The 21,761-nt window shown below is 46.6% G+C and overlaps 1 protein-coding gene across 2 annotated transcripts in view; it reads left to right on the top strand.

Annotated features, from left to right (window-relative positions):
• Positions 1-21,761, top strand: part of RAB31 (RAB31, member RAS oncogene family) — a 75,854-nt gene that overhangs the window by 9,727 nt on the left and 44,366 nt on the right. The window lies entirely within an intron of this gene.

Here is a 21,761-nt window from a genome sequence, read left to right as displayed (position 1 = left end):
AAGTCCATCAGCTGGCGCCTCTTTCCTGGCACACTGGAGAGCATTTTGCAAGTCGTTTTCATTAAAAAAAACAAAAAAAAAAACGCTTCCACTGACATTAAAATCGCATTAAAATAGTCGCAATTGGGATTTCTAGAAAAAGCACAATCGCTGCAATTTTGTCGCTATTTCACTGCAAGTCAATGGAAGCATTCTTTTTACAAATGAAAATGACCCGCAAAAACGCTCTCTGGTGTGCCAGGGGCCTTAACCAATTCAGGACCACAGGCTTTACCCCTCTAAAGACCAGGCCATTTTTTTTGTAAAATAGGCCACTGCAGCTTTAAGGCCAAGCTGCAGGGCCGCACAACACAGCACACAAGTGATTCCCCCCCCTTTTCTCCCCACCAACAGAGTTCTCTGTTGGTGGGGTCTGATCGCTCCCCCAGTGTTTGTTTGTTTTGTAAATATTTTTTGTATTAATTTTTTGATAAATTTCCTTATTTATTTATTTTTTTACTAAACCCTCCCTCCCCCACCAGCCGATCACCGCCGAGACTCTGGAGGGGATAGCCGTGTCACACGGCTGTCCCCAGTACAGCGCTGCTGTAGATTGCAGCATTGTACGCGGTAATTAGACGGTAATTAGGTGATCGCCGCTGGGAGACTGAAGCTCCGCTCCGCCTACCTAGCAGGAGATGCACGCGCAGCGTGCGCGCGATTTCCTGCAAAATGAAGCCCCAGGACTTTACACCGATCGGCGTTAGGCGGTCTTGGGGCTGCCGCCACGGCCACGCCCGTCGGCGTGACGCAGATGGCAAGCAGTTGAAGTTGACCTGAACACTTGCACAGGACAGAAGGAAAACAGAGAAATGCAGCCTGATGTATTTAGAGAGTTTAGCCTGTCTAATCCCCCTTCGTCTGTGACTAATCAACACTATAATTTGCTCTCCGCTCAGAAACCTACTCTGCCTAGAAAAAGCAGCTAATTTTTAAACGCAGGATGTTAACAATAGTGCTGTCTATGCACTTCTGCCGTTCTTGTGTGTCGCTCACTATATGCGCTGCTGAAATGTGCACGGCAGCACAGTGGGATCGAGGCCTGTGTGTATTTATATGCAAATGTGCTTAAAGTACACCTGAACTGGGACAAAAAAAAGATGACTTTTACTTTCCTGGTACTTCTTCCAGCCCCCTCTAGTCCTTGAGACACCTCAGTGTATTCGGGGTCCCTTCCATTGATCCACTGTCCTTCTCAGAAGGAAAATCTCCAACCTGCCTAGGTCCTGGGCTACTGCGCATGCACGGCCCCATCCACATACCTCCATCAATCACACTCCCATTGAGAGCGTTGGTATATTATTTTGCAGAATGCTCCTGGCTACAAGAGTGCAATTGATGGAGGCATGTGGACAGGACTGCGTATGCCCAGTAGCCGATAGTTTTGTAACCTAGTCCAGTGATTGTCTACAATCTTGTCGCTGACATCCTTGGACAGCTATTTGGTCTTGACCATGGTGGCTAGAGTGGAATCTGATTTGTTTCTTCTGTAAACATGTGTCTTTAATACAGGTCCTGTAAAAAGCTGGGATTAGGAGCACTCCTTTACAGAGGGTGCTCCTTACATTTTGTTGCCTGAAATCATGCTGCCTGATAGGGGATCGGATACTTATTTCCCTCATCACAATGTATTTTACTACATTACTATCGTATTTCAATATCACTCATCACAATGCTCATCAAGCTCTGATTTTGGGGCACTGGATTTTTGAGGGTTTTTTTTTCTGTCATTCTATCTATGACACCTCCCATTGCAGTTTTAAACTGAAAAAAATAATAATCAGCAGGTGATCAATTACTTCTTTCCTTCACTGTGTGCACGCACGCACGCACGCACGCACGCACACACACACACACACACACACACACACACACACACACACACACACACACACACACACACACACACACACACACACACACACACACACACACACACACACACACACACTTTGTGCTACACTAGAAAAAGCATGAGAGCTAAAGCACACATGAAGTTTAAAAGAAATAAAAGGCTGGATTCTTATATCTGTAGTTGGTAGCCTCTGGATGGTCCAGAGGCTTTCCGCATCCTTGTGAAGCCTTCTGATCCAGCGCTGGGTCCTTCTTGTTTACTGTCTATGCTCCTGTGGACGAGAGCACTCATACTTGTCAATGCACAAGTAAGGTCCAAGCATGTCCAGTAGAATGAAGCTGCTTGCTGCATTCTATAGGGCATGTCCGAACCTTACTCGCACATGCCTGGTACAGTTGTGCTTGTCCACAACTACTCATGGCCAGAAGAAACCTGTTTGACTTGGGTTGAGTCAGACAGGTTTAGTGGGACCCTACACTGTATTGGTGGGCTGCAAGAGGATCTGGGAAGCCTTTGTAACTTTTTTGTACAATTTTCGCTTCAGCTATCCTTTAGGGACGGTTCTCGTGGACTTCTCCTGAGCTGTAAATGGTCATGCCGCTCGTCGTTAAGCACTGCCCATTCAAAGGAATGAGCAGTGCCAGTACCATAGTTTACCATCGTTTAACAAAGTTCACCCAAACACCACGTTTTTATCACAATTTTACATGTTTTCTGCCTGGTGCTTAGGCGCACAGCAACATGTAGCTTCCAGGGTCGCTTTTCCATGTCCTCCTGCGGGGGTGAAAAGCGCTGCAAGCCGCCAGAAGCAACCACCAAATGCTTTTCTACAAGTGAGCAGAAAAGAATTTAGACGAGACAACGAGGAGAAACCAGTGTGAACCGGCCCTTAATGTGGTTCAGCAGTGTGCACACTGTAAAGAAAAGCCAGATTTACATCACAGGAGCCTATAGACACAGATGTCCTGGCACCCTAGACTTCACCCTCCATGAACCTACAAACACCCACCAAACTGCACTACAACTGTGCTGGCTCTCCCAGCGGTTACTTCTCCCATAATTTCCTTGCCCGTCATAGGTAGATAAAGGTAGCCCTCAGTATTAGGTAGCCAGAGATATCCTTAGTATTAAGTAGCTAGAGGTGCCCCCGACTGAAGATAGATCTGGTCAGTGGAATGCAGAGACCTGGGTGAGTGACCTCTCATTTACACTCCACTCGAGACTGCATAGCTATGTAAGGCGGGAGGGAGGCACTTGGGGAGGGGAGTGAGCCGCCTTTCCATCATCAGGTGCCTGTAGGCACGTGCCTACAGTGCCTTATACTAAATCTGACCCTGCTTCCTGCTTTAATCTTTATGAATCTATAAATAATATGATCACATGCTCCTTCATAAGTTCTGGTCCTCACAAGTAACACAGCTTACTGCGCCTGCTAATGAGGTGTAGATCATGGGGCTCAGAACCATGTCACTGTTTTCATTTCTGCAGATTCTAAGCTTCCATAGACTAATATTACCTTCCCCCATAAGCTGTTATTGCTAAAGATGTGGACAGCTGTGCATACTGCAACCTGTGTTCTTGTTAAAAAAATGTAGAGTGAAAAACAGGTGAAGAATGTGGTAGATTTACAGTAACAAGCCAGCTTTACTCATAAACTTCTTTACAGAATAGTACTGAATTAAAATGAAACCCCCCAAGACAACTTCTTACCAGTGTAAACCTTTCTGCCTGGGATGTTTGTATATTTGTTCCAGAGGGTTACAGGCTAGAGGTCACAAGGCTAGAAAAACATCATTCTATATACAGGATCTTCTAAAAAAATTAGCATATTGTGATAAAGTTCATTATTTTCTGTAATGTACTGATAAACATTAGACTTTCATATATTTTAGATTCAAATACACACAACTGAAGTAGTTCAAGCCTTTTATTGTTTTAATATTGATGATTTTGGCATACAGCTCATGAAAACCCCAAATTCCTATCTCAAAAAATTAGCATATTTTATCCGACCAATAAAAGAAAAGTGTTTTTAAAACAAAAAAAGTCAACCTTCAAATAATTATGTTCAGTTATGCACTCAATACTTGGTCGGGAATCCTTTTGCAGAAATGACTGCTTCAATGCGGCGTGGTATGGAGGCAATCAGCCTGTGGCACTGCTCAGGTGTTATGGAGGCCCAGGATGCTTCGATAGCGGCCTTAAGCTCATCCAGAGTGTTGGGTCTTGTGTCTCTCAACTTTCTCTTCACAATATCCCACAGATTCTCTATGGGGTTCAGGTCAGGAGAGTTGGCAGGCCAATTAAACACAGTAATACCATGGTCAGTAAACCATTTACCAGTGGTTTTGGCACTGTGAGCAGGTGCCAGGTCGTGCTGAAAAATGAAATCTTCATCTCCATAAAGCTTTTCAGCAGATGGAAGCATGAACCCACTTTTGAACCATAAACAGCGGCAGAAGCGCCTGACCTGGGCTACAGAGAAGCAGCACTGGACTGTTGCTCAGTGGTCCAAAGTACTTTTTTCGGATGAAAGCAACTTTTATATGTCATTCAGAAATCAAGGTGCCAGAGTCTGGAGGAAGACTGGGGAGAGGGAAATGCCAAAATGCCTGAAGTCCAGTGTCAAGTACCCACAGTCAGTGATGGTCTGAGGTGCCATGTCAGCTGCTGGTGTTGGTCCATTGTGTTTTATCAAGGGCAGGGTCAATGCAGCTAGCTATCAGGAGATTTTAGAGCACTTCATGCTTCCATCTGCTGAAAAGCTTTATGGAGATGAAGATTTCATTTTTCAGCACGACCTGGCACCTGCTCACAGTGCCAAAACCACTGGTAAATGGTTTACTGACCATGGTATTACTGTGCTCAATTGGCCTGCCAACTCTCCTGACCTGAACCCCATAGAGAATCTGTGGGATATTGTGAAGAGAAAGTTGAGAGACGCAAGACCCAACACTCTGGATGAGCTTAAGGCCGCTATCGAAGCATCCTGGGCCTCCATAACACCTGAGCAGTGCCACAGGCTGATTGCCTCCATGCCACGCCGCATTGAAGCAGTCATTTATGCAAAAAAAAGGATTCCCGACCAAGTATTGAGTGCATAACTGAGCATAATTATTTGAAGGTTGACTTTTTTTGTTTTAAGAACACTTTTCTTTTATTGGTCAGATGAAATATGCTAATTTTTTTGAGATAGGAATTTGGGGTTTTCATGAGCTGTATGCCAAAATCACCAATATTAAAACAATAAAAGGCTTGAACTACTTCAGTTGTGTGTATTTGAATCTAAAATATATGAAAGTCTAATGTTTATCAGTACATTACAAAAAATAATGAACTTTATCACAATATGCTAATTTTTTTGAGAAGATCCTGTACAAGCAGCGGCTGGATTTGCATTAGTTAAGAGATTAATTATGTTGCAGCTCTGCTTCATAAATAACCCCCATGGTATTCTGGCTTTGGAATCCATTGAACCTCTCACCCAATGGTTATGACATAACTTTGATGACAAACATTAGCCAAACTTAGCTTATCTCTAATCCATCTTGTAAATGGAAGGAGTCCAAACAAAAAAGAATTAGCTTACGCAGTGTCGGATTTCTGGAAAAGCCACAAAAGGCCCAAGCCTTGGGGGGCTACTGCCTGGAGATGGAAGAGGGATTGCTGCATATAGAAGAAGGGTGTGCAGATAGAAAAGGGAGACTGCAAATGGGGAAAAACACATGAAAGAGGGGAGCTGCTGCTCTAAGGAGCTGTACATGAAAGAGAGAGATTACTGTACATGGATATTACACATGGAAGAGGGGGCTGCACAGCGATTTGGGAGGTCGCTGCCATACCTGAAAGTAGATCCACAAGAAAGCTGGCCTAGTGGCGAAAAAAAAGTCTAAATCCAACCTTGCCTATGTAGTCTCTTGAACTAACATTCACTTTTCAGCACAACTTGTCTTTTTGAAACAAAAGTTAACTTGTTATAGGTAGAGATGGCTTGAACCTCCGATTTTCGGTTCGCGAACCTCTCACGCAAACCTCCGCAAAAAGTTGGGTTTGGGTGAACTTTTCGAACCGCAATAGACTTTAAAGAGAACCCGAGGTGGGTTTGAAGAATATTATCTGCATACAGAGGATGGATCTGCCTATACAGCCCAGCCTCTGTTGCTATCCCAAACCCCACTAAGGTCCCTCTGCACTCTGCAATCCCTCATAAATCACAGCCACGCTGCTGACAAACAGCTTGTCAGAGCTGGCTGTGTTTATCTCTATAGTGTCATTCTGCTGCTCTCCCCGCCTCCTGCAGAACTCCGGTCCCCGCCTGCATCCCTTCCCTCCCTGCTGATTGGAGGGAAGGGACGGGGGCAGGGACCGGAGCTATGCAGGAGGCGGGGGAGCAGCTGAGACTGACACTACAGATGTAAACACAGCCTCACAGCACAGCTGTGATTTATGAGGGATTGCAGAGTGCAGGGGGACCTTAGTGGGGTTTGGGATAGCAACAGAGGCTGGGCTGTATAGGCAGATCCAGCCTCTGTATGCAGATAACATTCTTTAAACACACCTCGGGTTCTCTTTAATGGGGAGGCGAACTTCGAAAACTAGAAACCATTTATGCTGGCCACAAAAGTGATGGAAAAGATGTTTCAAGGGGTCTAACATCTGAGTTTTTGCATGGGGGAGTGGGATACATGGCAAAAGTCCCGGGGAAAAATCTGGATTTGACGCGTTTTAAGGGCAGAAATCACATTGCATGTTAAATCGGAGACCTAAAGTGCTTTAACCACTTGATGACCAGGGGATTTCTGTCTGATCTGTGCTGCGTGGGCTCTCCAGCCCGCAGCACAGATCAGGATTATGCCAAGGCCAGGGCCGTGCAGAGGGTCCTTAAGTGGGGGGTGCTCAAATTTAAAAAAGGGGCCTGGCAATGCCTTCCCCGCATGCCCCCCCCCCACCTTGTTTTTGGCTAGGGGGTATTGATTGTCATGCTGCTGAATGCAAATGCTGGGTGCCATGTGGGTTCTGGGTGTAAGTACTGAGTGTCATGTGGGTTCTGGCTATGGTTGGGTATCGAGTGCCATGCGGGTGTTGATTGAAAGTACTTAGTGCCATTTGAGTTCTGGGTGTAAGTGCTGAGTGTCATGTGGGTTCTGGCTATGGTTGGGTATCGAGTTTCATGCGGTTGTTGATTGCAAATACTTAGTGCCATGTAAGATCTGGGTGCATGTACTGGATGTCATGTGGATGCTGGGTGCAGGTACTGGATGTGACATGGGTGTGAATACTTGGCGCCATGCCTGTACTGGGTGCAGACTATAGGTGGGCTTTGGGCATCACATGGGTTTTGAATGCAGGTACTTTGGGTGCGGGTACGGGTTAAGTAGGTGCTTGGTGCAGATAGCGGGGGCCATGTGGAAGCTGTGTGCAGGTGTGTTTTAGGCCTGAGTGCAGATACTTGGGGCTTGATTCACTAACCGGCACTAAGTGTTAGCAAGTTAGCAGTAAAGTCTGTATCAAGCTGCTGTAGGTACAAAGGTCTAGTTTGTATTGGCTGTATATTTGCAGTGGGTGCTATGCAGTATTGGGTGCTGAATGAGTGGCAGATGGTGATAAACAATAGTGGGTGCCATGTGACTGCTAATTGGTACAGGGAGCCATGTGAATGTTGGACATGAGTGAGTAGGGAGTGCCATGTGTGGTCTGGATGTGTGACATTGGAGAGCACTGAGTCTCATATGGGTTCGGACCAAGGATGGGTACTGGGTGCTATTTGGGTGCTGGCCATGGATGGGTACTGGGTGCATATAATGGCTTTGCAACTTGGTGACATGTGAGTACTGTGCCATGTGGGTGTTGATTATGAGGTATGTGGGTCTTGGGTACAAATACTGAGTGCCAAGTGGGTACTGGGAGCGAGTACATGGTGACATATGGGTGATGGGTGCTGGCTAGTGGGGTATTTGTTGTCATGTGGGTGCTAAAGGCAGATGCTGGGTGCCATGTGGGTGCTGGCACAGGGTGTCATGTGGATTCTGGCTGTATGGGTGTGTATCAACCATCATTTAGGTGTTGATTGCAGGTACTCGGTCCCTTGTGAGTTCTGGGTGCAAGTACTGGATGTCATATGTGAGTGCTTGGTGTGGGTGCTGGCCACCAAGTGGAGGCTTAGTGCAACTGGAACTATTGCAGATGAAACGTGGGTGTTGGGTGCAGGTACTGGGTATCACATAGGTGCAAATACTTGGTGCCATGCCTGGGTGCTAGCTATGGTTGGGCATTGTGTCATGTGGGTTCTGAGTGCAGGTACTTTGGGTGCTAGTACTAGTTATGTGGGTGCCATGTGGAGGCTGTGTGCAGGAGTGAGTAGTGGGTGCCATGTTGGGGCTGGGTGCAAGTACTGTGCCATGTAGGTGTGAGTACTGGGTGCTAGCTATAGGGTGAAGGGGTGCAGGTATTGGGTGTCATGTGGCTGTTTGATGCAAGTACTCAGTGCCATGTTGAGGCCGGATGTGAGTATTGGGTGCAGGGTGCTCGGTGCAAGTACTGGGTGCTTGCTATAGTGGGGGTTACTGGTTGAGTGTAATGTATGTGGGAGCTGAATATTGGTAGGATTGTTGTGGGTGCAAGGGGTGAGAGATCACTGTGGGTACTGCTATGAATGGCATAGTTGCTGCTAGGGGAGGTAGAGGTCAGTGTGGTTGCTGGGGAAAGGGTAGGTCAGTGTGGTTGCTGGGGGGAGAAGTAACTGTGGGTGCTGTGGAAGGTAGAGGTCAGTATGGGTGCTGGAGGAAAGGGAGGTCACTGTGGGTCCATTGGGGGAGATCACTGTGGGTCTTGGGAGGTAGAGGTCACTGTGGGTGCAGGGGGTGGGAGGTCACTTTGGGTGCTGCTATGAATGGCATAGTTGCTGCTAAGGGAGGTAGAGGTCAGTGTGGGTGCTGGGGGAAGGGTAGGCTACTGTGGGTGCTGTGGAAGGAAGAGATCAGTATTGGTGCTGGAGGAAGGGGAGGTCACTGTGGGTGCTGGGAGAAGTCAGTGTGGTTACTGGAGGAAGGAGTGGATGCTGGGTGTTGGGAGAGGCCACTGTGGGAGCTGGCAATGGGAGAGGTCACTGTAGGTGCTGCTTTTGGGATTGGACGTCCCTGTGGGTGCTGCAGGGGACAGGAGGGTAGCTACTGGGGGAGGGAAAAATCACTGTGGGTGCAGGGGGAGGGATAGGTCAGTGTGGGTGCTGGGGTAGGCAGGATCACTGCTAGAGCTGGGGAGGGAGAGGTCACTGTGGGTGCTAGGTGGAGGGAGAGGTCACTGTGGGTGATGGGGGAGGGAAAGGTCACTGTGGGTGCTAGGTGGAGGGAGAGGTCACTATGGGTGCTGGGGAGGGAGAGGTCACTGTGGGTGCTAGGTGGAGGAAGAAGTCACTGTGAGTGCTGAGGAGGGAGAGGTCACTGTGGGTGCTAGATGGAGGGAAAGGTCAATGTGGGAGCTGGGTAGGGAGAGGTCACTGTGGGTGCTAGATGGAGGGAAAGGTCACTGTGGGTGCTGGGTAGGGGAGAGGTCACTGTGGGTGAAAGTTGAAGGGAGATGTCACTGTGGGTACTGGGGAGGGAGAGGTCAGTATGGGTCCTAGGTGGTGGGAGAGGTCACTGGGTACTAGGTTGAGGGAGAGGTCACTATGGGCACTGGGGAGGGAGAGGTCAATATGGGTCCTAGGTGGAGGGAGAGGTCACTATGGGTGCTGGGGGAGGGAGAGGTCAGTATGGGTCCTAGGTGGAGGGACAGGTCACTGTGTCACTGTGATTGCTAGGTGAAGGGAGATGTCACTGTGGGTACTGGGGAGGGAAAGGTCAGTATAGGTCCTAGGTGGAGGGAGAGGTCACTGGGTACTAGGTGGAGGGAGTGGTCACTATGGTTACTGGGGAGGGAGAGGTCAATACGGGTCCTAGGTGGAGAGAGAGGTCACTGGGTACTAGGTGGAGGGAGAGGTCACTATGGGTCCTAGGTGGAGGGAGAGGTCACTGTGAGTGCTGGGGGAGGGAGTGGTCACTGGGTACTAGGTGGAGGGAGAGGTCACTATGGGTACTGTGGAGGGAAAGGTCAATATGGGTACTAGGTGGAGGAAGAGGTCACTATGGGTGCTGGGGTAGGGAGAGGTCAGTATGGGTCCTAGGTGGAGGGAGAGGTCAGTATGCCACACTAGGATTTCTGTCTGGGCCTCTTCACTTGAAAGTGTCCCAGGTGGGGGCAGAGCTTCCCGCGGGTGGGCGGAGCTTATTTTGCACAGAGAGAGGGGCTTTTTTTGGAGGATTTTAAAAGGGGGGGTGCCTGGGCACCCAGAGCACCCCCCTGTGCACGTGCCTGGCCAGGGCGATCAGACTTACCCCCTTTTTTCCCCACTAGGGGGATGTCCTGCTGGGGGGGTCTGATCGCAGCCGGCTTGCTGCGCTTTGCGGGGGGGCTCTTCAAAGCCCCCCTCCGCAGCATTTTCATCGCTCCCTCCCTCTCCCTTCCCCTCTGAGCGGCGCAGGACGGATATCCATCCTGCGCATTGTAGGATAGGCTTCAGCCTATCATATGCCGGCGATCCCCGGCCGGGGATCGCCGATCTGCCTTACGGCGCTGTTGCACAGCAGCGCCGTATGATGTAAACAGCGGGGATTTCTTCCCCACGTGTTTACATTTTGCTGCAATCGGCGGCTCTCCGGCTGTTCACGGAGACACCCTACATGGAAACCCGCAGATGACCAGTTTACGCCAATCGGCGTTAGCTGGTCGTCAAGAGGTTAACCTGCTGGGCATTCTGATTCCCACGGCCGTGCGGACGCGGGAGGGGTTTTTTGGCCCAATTTTTTTTTTTTTTATCATTTCATTATCATATTCTCCCCTTCCTGCTCCCTCCCTCCCACCCTTCCGATCGCTGCCGGCGATCACGCCCATAAGGAAATCCCGTTCTGAACAGGATTTCCTTTAGGGCTTCCCCCATCTCCATGGCGACGAACAGAGTGATGTCATCGACATCATCGACATCGTGATGACACAGGTAGTCCCGATCCACCCCAAAGCGCAGCATGGCGGCGATTGGCCAGGCTGCGCACGGGGTCTGCGGGCAGGGCCCTCTTTGCGGATCGGCGATGAGCAGCGGCGATCAGAGCTGCGTGTTTGAAAAAAAAATTATCAAAATCGGCCCACTAGGGCCTGAGCGGTGCCCTCTAGCGTCTCTGGACGAGCTCAGTTCGTCCAGAACGCTAGGGAGGATAAAACATCTTGCATGTGTATACATCAATAAGGTATTGTAATAAGTGTACTGCATCACACTGACAGTCCAAACTCACTGTGTAACGCACCGCAAACAGCTGTTTGTGTAGTGACGGCCATGCTGGACTGGTGCGCACCATGGCCAGAGTGCAGGCGATGGCAGCTTTCCAGCCCATATGGTCGCCAGGCTGAGGTAGCTCAATGACACTCATATAGCCATTGGTCATTGCTTCATTGTGATACGCAAGCCCCTTCACCGCGGCAAGGTAATGATCACGAAGGGGAATTGACACATGTACATGCCTTTTGTTTGGTTGTTGCAGCTGCAGTGCAGCCAGAAAAATTAGGCAGGTATGTACACGCACCAGAAAAATTATCATAGCAGATGCTGCTAGCAGCGGCCTTAAAAATTCAGGAATCCGCCTGGAGTCCTGGGGCCTGTTGGTGGTGGCGGAGAAGGCAGTCAAGTGGCCTGCAGGCAGAGATGCTGTGTGGGGAGCGACTTAGTCTTGGGGCAGGCAGTCACACAGCTTGCAGGCAGAGATGCTGTGTGTGAGGACTGACTTAGTCTTCGGGCAGGCCTGACCGTGCTTTGCAGACCACGTGGTCAGATGGACCCTTGACCCCAAACTTTGTACCAGAGATGAAACCACTTGCCTTTCAACATCACAGTACAGTTTGGGTATCATCTTTTTTGAGAAATAATTGTGGCCTGGTATCTTCCACTTTTGTGTGCTGCTTTTCCTCAGGTGGTCATCCCATTGCAGTTTGTGCTTTGTCATCATGTGCCTTCGTAAGGAAATTGTCCCTACGTGGGTCTTGGTCTTTCCACGGCTCAGTTTTTGGTGGCAGAGAGTACAGATGGCATTGCTCTCATCTGAGGTAGACACACAAAACAATTCCCACACTGTTGAGCCCTGGGGTGATGGCACTTTGGTGGTGGCGGCCAACTGAGTGTTAAGTGGGGTGCCAGAATCAGAGCAGGAGGAGGAAGATATGTCACGGTTCCGTGCGGAAGCTGAGGAAGATGAGGCGTTCTGTGTTAAATAGTCAACTACATCCTGACAATTTTGGGGGTTGATGGCACGCGCCTTCTGAACACTGTACTTTGGTCAGGGCCGCACGAAATCAAGACAGCATGACCTCGAACAGACCTGCTGGGTGGCCTGCCTCTCTGCCTGTTTTGCCCATATTGGGGGGGATGAAGTGAAAGGTATGCACTGACTTGACTAATACAATGTGCAGTCACACAGGTGCAGTGAACGGGTATGCAGTGACTGGTATCAATACAATGTGCAGCTGTCACACACACAGGTACCGGGAACAGGTGCAGTGACTGACTGGTATATAACACTGCGTGCGCTCACGTAGGTAGGTGCACTGAACAGGTGGGTATGCAGTGATTGGTATTACAATTGTGCAGCTGTCACACACAGGTACCGTGAACAGGTGCAGTGACTGGTGGTATATAACACTGCGTGCGCTCACGTAGGTAGGTAGGTGCACTGAACAGGTGGGTATGCAGTGATTGGTATTAAAAATGTGCAGCTGTCACACACACAGGTGGTCACTGAATGTGTTGGGCCTGGCAGTGGCACAGTAGGAATTACCAAGGGGCCAAGTTCCAGCAGCTGTGACTGACTGACAGGGCTGTATATGCAACACAAGTGTCTGTGGGACACACACACACACACACACACACACACACACACACACACACACACACACACACACACACACACACACACACACACACACACACACACACACACACACACACAAAATAGATCACAAGAACAACATTAGCTCTCAAAAGAGCTGTTGAGTATGAGGAGTGCTTTTTAGCAATAAGTATCAGAAAGAAGGAGCACCCTAACAAGCCTAACACAAGAGCCTAACTAAGCTTTCCCTATGTCAGCCTGTTCTCTCCCTTCTCTAATTACTGCAGCCATACGAGTGAGTGAAAAGACTGACGCTGCCTGCGTTTTATTAGGGGGGGGGGGGGCTCCAGGAGGCAGTGTAGCCTAATTGGCTACCCTGTGTCTGCTGACTGTGATGTAGACCCTAATAATGTAGTATAGGGGGCGGGTCGAACTCGCATATAGTTCGAGGTTCACCGCAAATGCGAACCACCGAAGTTCGCGCGAATAAGTTTGCGGTCGAACCGTTCGTGCCATCTCTAGTTACAGGATAACAGAGTAACCAAGCAGCTCGGGGTGACCCAAACCAGGAAGAATGTATTTGGGGATAAAAGAGACTGAAAAGCCCTCCTACCAAAAAGCAGTGCTTGGTGTGATTTGCCTTCTTAAAACAGAAGGAAATTTGCAATAATTCAGCTATAAGTGAACATTTGTGGTTGCCCACAATGCACCACTACTGAATATGCAAATTATCTCTTTTTGCCCCCGTAAGCCAGGCTAGCATCCAGAACCGCTGGTGTCTAGCAAGCCTATATTATTATTGTTATTATTATTGATTTATAAAGTGCCAACATATTCCGTGGCGCTGTACAAAGTAAGAAACAAACATGGGGTACTTTATACAGTCAATGGTGTACACTAATATACAAGATACATAATTAGTGACAAAATATAAAAAAATGATACAGCATACAGAAGTGGTAATGACAGTGATAAAAGTAACATGATGAATAAAATGTATGATGATTTCCAAGACACAAAAGGGGAAGAGAGCCCTGCCCTTGCGAGCTTACAATCTAAAGGGAATGGGGGGAAACAAGAGGAGGGGTAGTATACGATAAAATATATAAAGGCAGTGTGTTTTAGGGTACCTAGTAGGAGTGCAATTTGGTCTTAGGACAAAGGGAAGTGGCCTAGGGTAGCGCATATGCTTGTCGGAACAAATGAGTTTTTAGAGAGCGTTTAAAAGTAACCAAGGTTGGCAAGTGACGGATGTGTTGTGGGAGGGGATTCCAGAGAAGGGGTGAAGCACGTGCAAAATCTTGTAAGCGGGAATGTGAGGAGGGAATGTAAAGCCTATAGCTTTAAATATTACACAGCCACATCAACCCCACATGCAGACAGCTTGTCTCAGACTTTTGTCTCATCAGTGCATGGCAGGGATTGATATGGCTGTATGGGGATAGGGCTAGCACCAGTACAAAAGAGTAACCAAGTAGCCCGGGGTGACCCAAACAACTTGTTACAGGATGAGACTTTGGGCTCGATTCACAAAGCGGTGATAACTCAGTTATCACGCCTAAAAGACTTTAGGCGTGATAACCTTTGCACCAGCAAAGTTATCACCGCTTTGTGCTCTAACTCGCGCGAAGTTTCCGCGCGTACAAAAGTCCCATAGGGCTTAATGGGCACTTCGCGCGAAGCACGGTGCGCTGCGCGCGTAGCGCACCGCGCTACGCGCGCAAAACTTTGCGCGCGGGAGTTCGCGCGAATTCCTTCAGATCACGCCTAAACTAAGTTTAGGCGTGATAAAGGGCTTTTCACAGACGTGCAAAGTGTTTGCACCGCTTTGTGAATCAGGCCCTTTGTGTTTTTATTTGAATTCTCTGTGGCATGGACAATTTGAGACATTTTTTTTAGTCTAGCAAAAGGTCAGTATTTTATTTTTGTTGCACTGAAAGCAGGAAAACTTTTTCTACTGCTCACTTTTGCACAATGTTTCAAAGTACTGTTTACCCTTTCTAGCAGCTTCAGGAAATGCTGTGGAGACTGTTTGCTTGTAAGCGGGGCTGTTATTTATCCTGTGAAACACAAAGTGTTTTCTGTAAAGACATCTCAGGGCAGGCAGGATAGGAGGACATTTTGCAACATTATAAGTGAAGAATTTCTGCTGCTGTTTGAGGACAAGCAAATCCAACCACAGAGCAGTCAAGGATGAGCAATGAGAGTCCTTTCCTCAGTTTGGTGCCTGTTTCACCTCCCCCTTTTCCCTTGTTAACCTCTGTCCTTGTTTCAGTCAGAGAAGGCAGGCAAATGATGTGCTTCCTGGAAATTCTTCCAGATAACATTTCCATCTGGGAAACTGACATAAAAGCTCTGCTACTATACCGCCTACTTTACTTGCAAAAAGGAAAAGTCATAAACAGACACATGCTACTAATGGAATAACAAAAGTTCTGTATGATGCTAGTGTGCTTTCCCATTGGAGTCACATGTTGCTGACACTTGCAGTCAATAATGAATGTTTGCTACATTACCCAATTTCACGTGCTGAGTCACAGGCTCCTGTGGCAAAGCACTTTGACGTAAAATGGACCTGGACATATATCATGATGGCATTTGTTAGTATTACTAAGGGTCCTTTTACACTATACCAGTTGCTGTCAGTGGTACATAAAAGGACAACTGATATGCAATCCAGTGTCCATATTTCCCTGTGGCCTCTTTCACACTATACACTGAAAAACTGAGGCCGGCATCACACTGCTAACCTACGGTAGCGGTGTGGTGCAATCAGCTGATTGCATCGCACCACAGCACCAAAAAAGGCCTATGGAGATTACTGCGGCAGTGTGTGATAATCTCCATTCTGGCTGCAGGCCAAGCAGGAAGAGAGGCTCTTTAGCGCTCACTTACTGTGTCTGGAATTCGAATTGCATGGAAGTCTATTGCCAAAATATGCTTCCGTGCATGCGCGCCGCAATGTGAACATAAATTTGTTTTTAAAAAAACTGCATCGCCATGGATTTACATTGCTTCCGGTTCGCCGCAAGTCGCCACACAAGTTACACACCAATGCGTTGTTGCGCTAGCATCCCTGTGCAGCAAAAACGTCACTTCCATCACATCACACAGGTATGAAATGTCCCAATTACTTTAATTGGTGTAGTGTTACCCTGTGGTGAAAACAGGGTAATACAACACACCAGTGTGAAAGGGACCTGATGCTTTTTTGCAATGCACTGCTGTGGAGAAGAAACCCACATTAAAACTCACTGCAACACAAAGCAACGAATAGCAATGCATTAAGTGTAAAAGGGCCCTAAGGCCCTTTTTATATGGAGGGATGAACGTCTGAGAATGACTTCTCTCAGCTGTGGCTCAATACAGTGGCTGCCTCTCCCCCGCCCATGGCAAGTACTAGCAAGTGCCCAGTTGGCGCACAGGAGCAGCTGGCAGTCAGTGATTTCACTGCCTTCACTGATTTCACTGTATGAAAGAGGCCTAAATCACTGTATTATATTGTGTGAAAAAACCTCTTACTATGAAAAAAAATTGCCGCAAAAAAGAGCTTTTTACAGTTAGCTATTCACACAGATATGATTTGCTGAAGCATCTTCAAAAATTTCCAAGAACAACAATTACAAGATATCTAGTAGACCCAGATCCATTAATTTTCTTTTTTTAGTATTTTAAACTAGCGCCTTCTTATCTGTTTTTGCTGGTTAGGTGAATTCAGGGATAGTCAATAAGATGAAAATAATTCAGAGTTAATGCAGGATTATGCAAACTCTGTATGCAATGGTATGCAACTTGAAAATGGACCAATCAAATCCTACCACAGCTTTATTTGATTTGTCCATTTTCTAGCTGCATACATTTGCATAATCCTGCATCAATTCTGAATTATTTGCATCTCATTGACCATCCATAGTCAGAACACACTGTGACTGTACTTAGTGGCCGCTTGGCTGCTATTTGGATCTCTGTAGCAATGCCAGTCAGGCTCAGTCTAATAGCAACTACAATCATGGCCAACAATATTGGCACCAGGGGCGTAGCAATAGGGGTTGCAGAGGTTGCGACTGCATTGGGGCCCTTGGGCCAGAGGGGCCCTGAAAGGCCCTCCCTCAACTATAATATTAGATTTCTGTTGGTCCTGTGCTCATAATAATCACTTCTATAGATACTTTGAATAGTGGTAATTATTAACAAACTGTTTCCCATCCCCTTCTTGTACCTCTGACACTGTAGTTGCCATTGGCAGGTTTTGGTGCGATGTACCAGTTATGTATAGAGTGCTTGGGGGGCCCCATTGTAAAACTTGCATCGGGGCCCACAGCTCCTTAGCTACGCCACTGATTGGCACCCTTGAATTTATGTTAGAAAATGCACTACCTCTCCCAGAAAATCATTGCTATTACATTGCTATTGCTTTGGTATTGACATTTTTAGTTCTTACTGTAAATGTGAAATTTTACTTTAGATGGAGGAAACATTTTGAAGTGCCAAAACAGAAGGCGAATAACAGCCCCCGACCAAAATGCCTATTTATATATTTGTTTTCATACAGTTCTTTGTGTTAACGCTACTTTCTACAATATGGGATGCAAAAGAAAATAACTCTTAAGAACTGCCTATCCAACAATACGGACACCGCTTTGCGTGTTATTGTTTGTTTTTCATTCACTACGCACTGGAAAAAGTACATAGCACTCCGTGATCTTACAGTTCGGGCTTCCAGCCAAGAGTTACAACATAGGCACTGAAAAATAAACTTGTCTCTGGGACATCTTCTCTTTATGCATTACAAGTGCATCTAAGGGTGTCTCTAGTTACTTATTGTATATTTTGGCTGAGGTGTCCTTATGGTTTATGGTCATTTTTTGTGCACAAATGGACAGATTATGCAAAAGCTAATATGCACCATATGTACGCAGTTGTAGAGCCTGTATTTATTAAAAAGAAGAAGTAATACAGCCTGAGACATTGGAGCCAAAAATGGGAATGACACATCACCCATACTAAGGACAGCATCTGTGTAGCTCTCCATGCTGCCCTCTCACACCTGGAAAAGCGCTGTTAGGATGCTCATCGTTGACTACACCTCAGCATTTAACACCATCGTACCCAGCCAGCTTATCAAAAAACCTTATGCATGAAGTCTTGCTCCCTCCATATTTAACTGGTTATTGGACTGTCTTACAAATTGCCTTCAGGCTAGGAACACACTAGGCAAAAATGCTAGTGTTTCAGAAAACGCTAGCATTTTTGCCACTAATTAAAATCTATGGGCCGATGTAAAAACGCATATACTCTATGTGTGGTTTGCATTGTGCGTTTTTGAAAACACACAACTTGCTACATAATTTTCAAAAACGCATGTAAAACGCACATAATGTATCTCAATGGAGACGCAGCGGAATATGGTTTTACATGTGTTTTTGATGCATTTTAAAAAAAAATTATGTTATTGGAATTTTATTCTATTGATTGGGGTAATGAATGAAAACGCGAAATGCACAATAAAACGCATATACAGATGCATTGAAGTAAGTGTCTTCAACAACTTCATGACAGCGTGGTACAATAGCTGCACCCAGGCCAGTAGAGAAGCCATTATCAGCACTGAACTATCATTAATCAAACTCTAGTATAAGACTCACTGTATCTAGGAGAACACTCACCCTGAAACACCTTGTTTGAGCTCCTGCCATCAAGTGGGTGTTTTAGATCAATCTGTATCCACCCAAACAGACTGAAAAACAGCTTTTTCCCATCTGCCATAAACTTTTTAAACTTTAGACAATGTGGAGCTGCCACATTGTCTGTGGCGCTCAACAGCTCTGCGCTAATTTGGATGTCTCACAAAGACCACCTTAGAAAAAGTAGAGCAGACAAAAAAAGAAAGAGAGAGTCCCTGGGGATTGCGGCAGTGCCGTAGCTGGCTGGTGACTGGTTAACTGTCTCAGTGGCGGTGTGTTAGCCCCTTGCTGTGGTCTAGTTGCTGTGATCCGTCAGTCTGGAAGTCTAGAGTCCAGAAATGGAACTTTGAATCGTCTCTGAAATAATTAACATTAATGAATATTTGATATAGTTTGCATACTTGTTTTTGATCAAAACACAAGCAGTGCTTACAGCTTACAGACCTGATGACAGTAAATGACATTATGGCATCTACAGATGCTAAATAGATATCAAAAGTTATGAATGGGCAGCTTAGAAGAACTCTCCCCAGTGGTGTCAGGATCTCTCCTGTAGCATGTTCTGTCTCTTGCAGTGGAGCTGCAACTGGGCAGTTCTGACCTGTCTGCTTGCATTTGGTTGCGCATTCGCAGTGAGTCTTATTGTCATTTGCAATCACTCTGCAGTTCAGAGCAGTTCAGGATGCTGTCAGGTTTCCTCCTATGGTTTGCTGCAGTTGAACTCCAGCCAGATAGCCTTGGATTTCCTGCATGCATGTTGTTGCATAGTACTGCATGCATTTGTAATATTAGTCTTTGAGCTAGCAAATGGTAATCAAACCAGCTCAGAATTGAATGATTACCATTCAGCTGTGTGGTAATTTGCATACCTGCATCCATTAGCTGATGCCAGCATAAAAGTCTGCCTCCCATTTCAGACCCCGCCCAACATAGCAATCAGCTCTCTGAGTTATCGTTGGGTCTATGCTGTGAGAGTTGTTATTTTAAATGTATAGTGCCTTGCTCTGTATTGTCATGTCTGCTGGACGTTTACTGACCTGCAGGGGTCAGTGAAGTCCTTCTGATCCTAGTTAGATTCTGCCAGCACCACGTTGGTGACTGGTAGTATTCCTTCTAGCCTTGTTCTTGAGGACGAACTATAGCAGCGATTGGCATTAAGTTAGCTCCTACCTGTTAGTCTTGTCTATCTCAGTGTGAATGTTGCCGTCGCTGAAACAGCGACTAGATTGGCTGAGCATTCCGTCTCTCTTGTTAATTGTCATTACTTGTGCTTTAGCTAGTGAGTTATTTGAGAGCTACATTTCATATATTGCGCATCAGCACAATATATATTTACTCTAGTCAGTCAGTATTGTATTATTGTAATATTGTATTGTGTACCAACCTTTGCCTGCCTCTCGACTACGAATCTGCCTAATCCTTCCAATACGACTGACATCTGAGTTGACGTGTGTGGCCCAAGCCTGTTACCAGCTAAGTCTGTTGTGTATTGTATCACATAGCATCTAGCCTGATAGGCGGCCCAGAGCTGCAGTTACTCTGGGCAATCTTGCTCCCTTGTTTATTACTCCTCTGTCCATCTGTGGAGCCTCTTCCATTATCCAGTTACTTAGCCTTGTTGCACTGGGTGGTCAAAGTATGGCCCCCCAGCATTACAAGTGGTGTACTTATGGGGCAAAAGAGTTTGCAGAGGAGCATGAATGTACCTTTGGCTTGGATGATTTTGATGCAGGCAAGAGGTATTGGTTAAGTGATGCAACTGTTGTAGGTGGATTGTTGGTTTTGATATTCCCCCCCCCCCCCCATCATTTAGTGAACACTAACAAATCATTTGTGCTAAAACTCCAGTTTCCTACACTCAACTCTGTCCAAGTCACTTGAAATGAAATCCCTCCTGATGCCTAACCCTTTCCTTCCCCTATATCAGTAAACCCTTTCTAACACCTATCATTAAAGCTTACCTCCCCCTACCACAGACATGTCCAGCCTGGGGGCCAAATGTGGCCTGTCGAGCCATTTCTGGAGGCCCCCAAAGCTCTCTACAGTTGTTAATTCCATGCAGCCCGCAGGCCGTAGCTGTGGTGCCGCATGCAAGGGCCAGCAGCATTAACAGCTTGTGAGTAGCAGCTGCCACTGTGATAAATGCACAGGGTACATGGGTTATTTCACCTGGAAATGTTTTGGCAAAATGTCACAGGCGTAGTGATTTAACAGCAATCAGCAAAAATTGTGTTTAATTTCGCTAGTTTGGCCCCCTAGCACTCTCAAGAATGGTGATACAACCCTTGGCCTAAAAACTTTGGCCACCCCTGCCCTACCCCTTTACTCAACTCTTCTAATCTATGCCTTACTCTAGCCATTAACTCTGATTCAAATCTTCCTGCTTTAACTAGTGACTAATATGGAACAATACTCTGCTGGTACTGCAAACTTGACTAAATGATTAAATAAAACAACACACACACACACACACACACACACACACACACACACACACACACACACACACACACACACACACACACCCAGGCAAGGTAGTAGATTTGGGGCTCCTTGTGATCATTTTGGTAAGCTGACGTGGAGAGAGATCAGAGAAGGTGGCTGGTGGGGCCATTGACACTCACTAGGTCCCAGGCACCTACCTAGGTTACCTAGTGGATGATCCTGCTCTGCATATACATATAATTTTTTGTCAACAAATGTGTAATATCACTTTAGGCTCAGTAGAGACATATGGTTGGGACAGAACTCCTGTATTCCTCCTGAACTCCTCCCTATCCTTTTTCCTTTCTATCCCTTCTGACTTCTCTCACAGCTTTACCATGTGTTACTGATCAGCCACCAGCAGCATGAGAGCTCTGTATCTATAACATTCCAGGAGATGGCTGAAAACAAGCTCTTCCCAGCTAACTCCCCACTTCTGTGATGCTGTCATCCAGGGCTGAGTAAGCAAAGTTCCAGTTCCATATATTTTAGGTACATACAGAACGTCCTCATTTTCTGTCCTTAATATATTTCATATGTGGAACAAAATGCGGTTTTAACCCTTGCTTGCAAAGTATTCAAAGACAGAAAAAAATCACAGGAACTGAATGGTAAAGGTCCATTTTAAAATCACATTTTTAGATTTTGAAACCTTCTACCATCACCGCTTACTTTGTCCATATAGCTTGTACTGAGAGCTGTGACCCCCATCACTCTTTTCCATGGGCATAAATATGAATGCTTGGCTAAGAGGAGTTTATGTCATTATTTGCAATGCTCTCAGAGTTTCCT

The sequence above is a fragment of the Hyperolius riggenbachi genome, chromosome 5 (assembly GCF_040937935.1).
Source record: "Hyperolius riggenbachi isolate aHypRig1 chromosome 5, aHypRig1.pri, whole genome shotgun sequence".
NCBI lineage: Eukaryota > Metazoa > Chordata > Amphibia > Anura > Hyperoliidae > Hyperolius > Hyperolius riggenbachi.
This window is presented reverse-complemented; position numbering and strand designations above follow the sequence as displayed.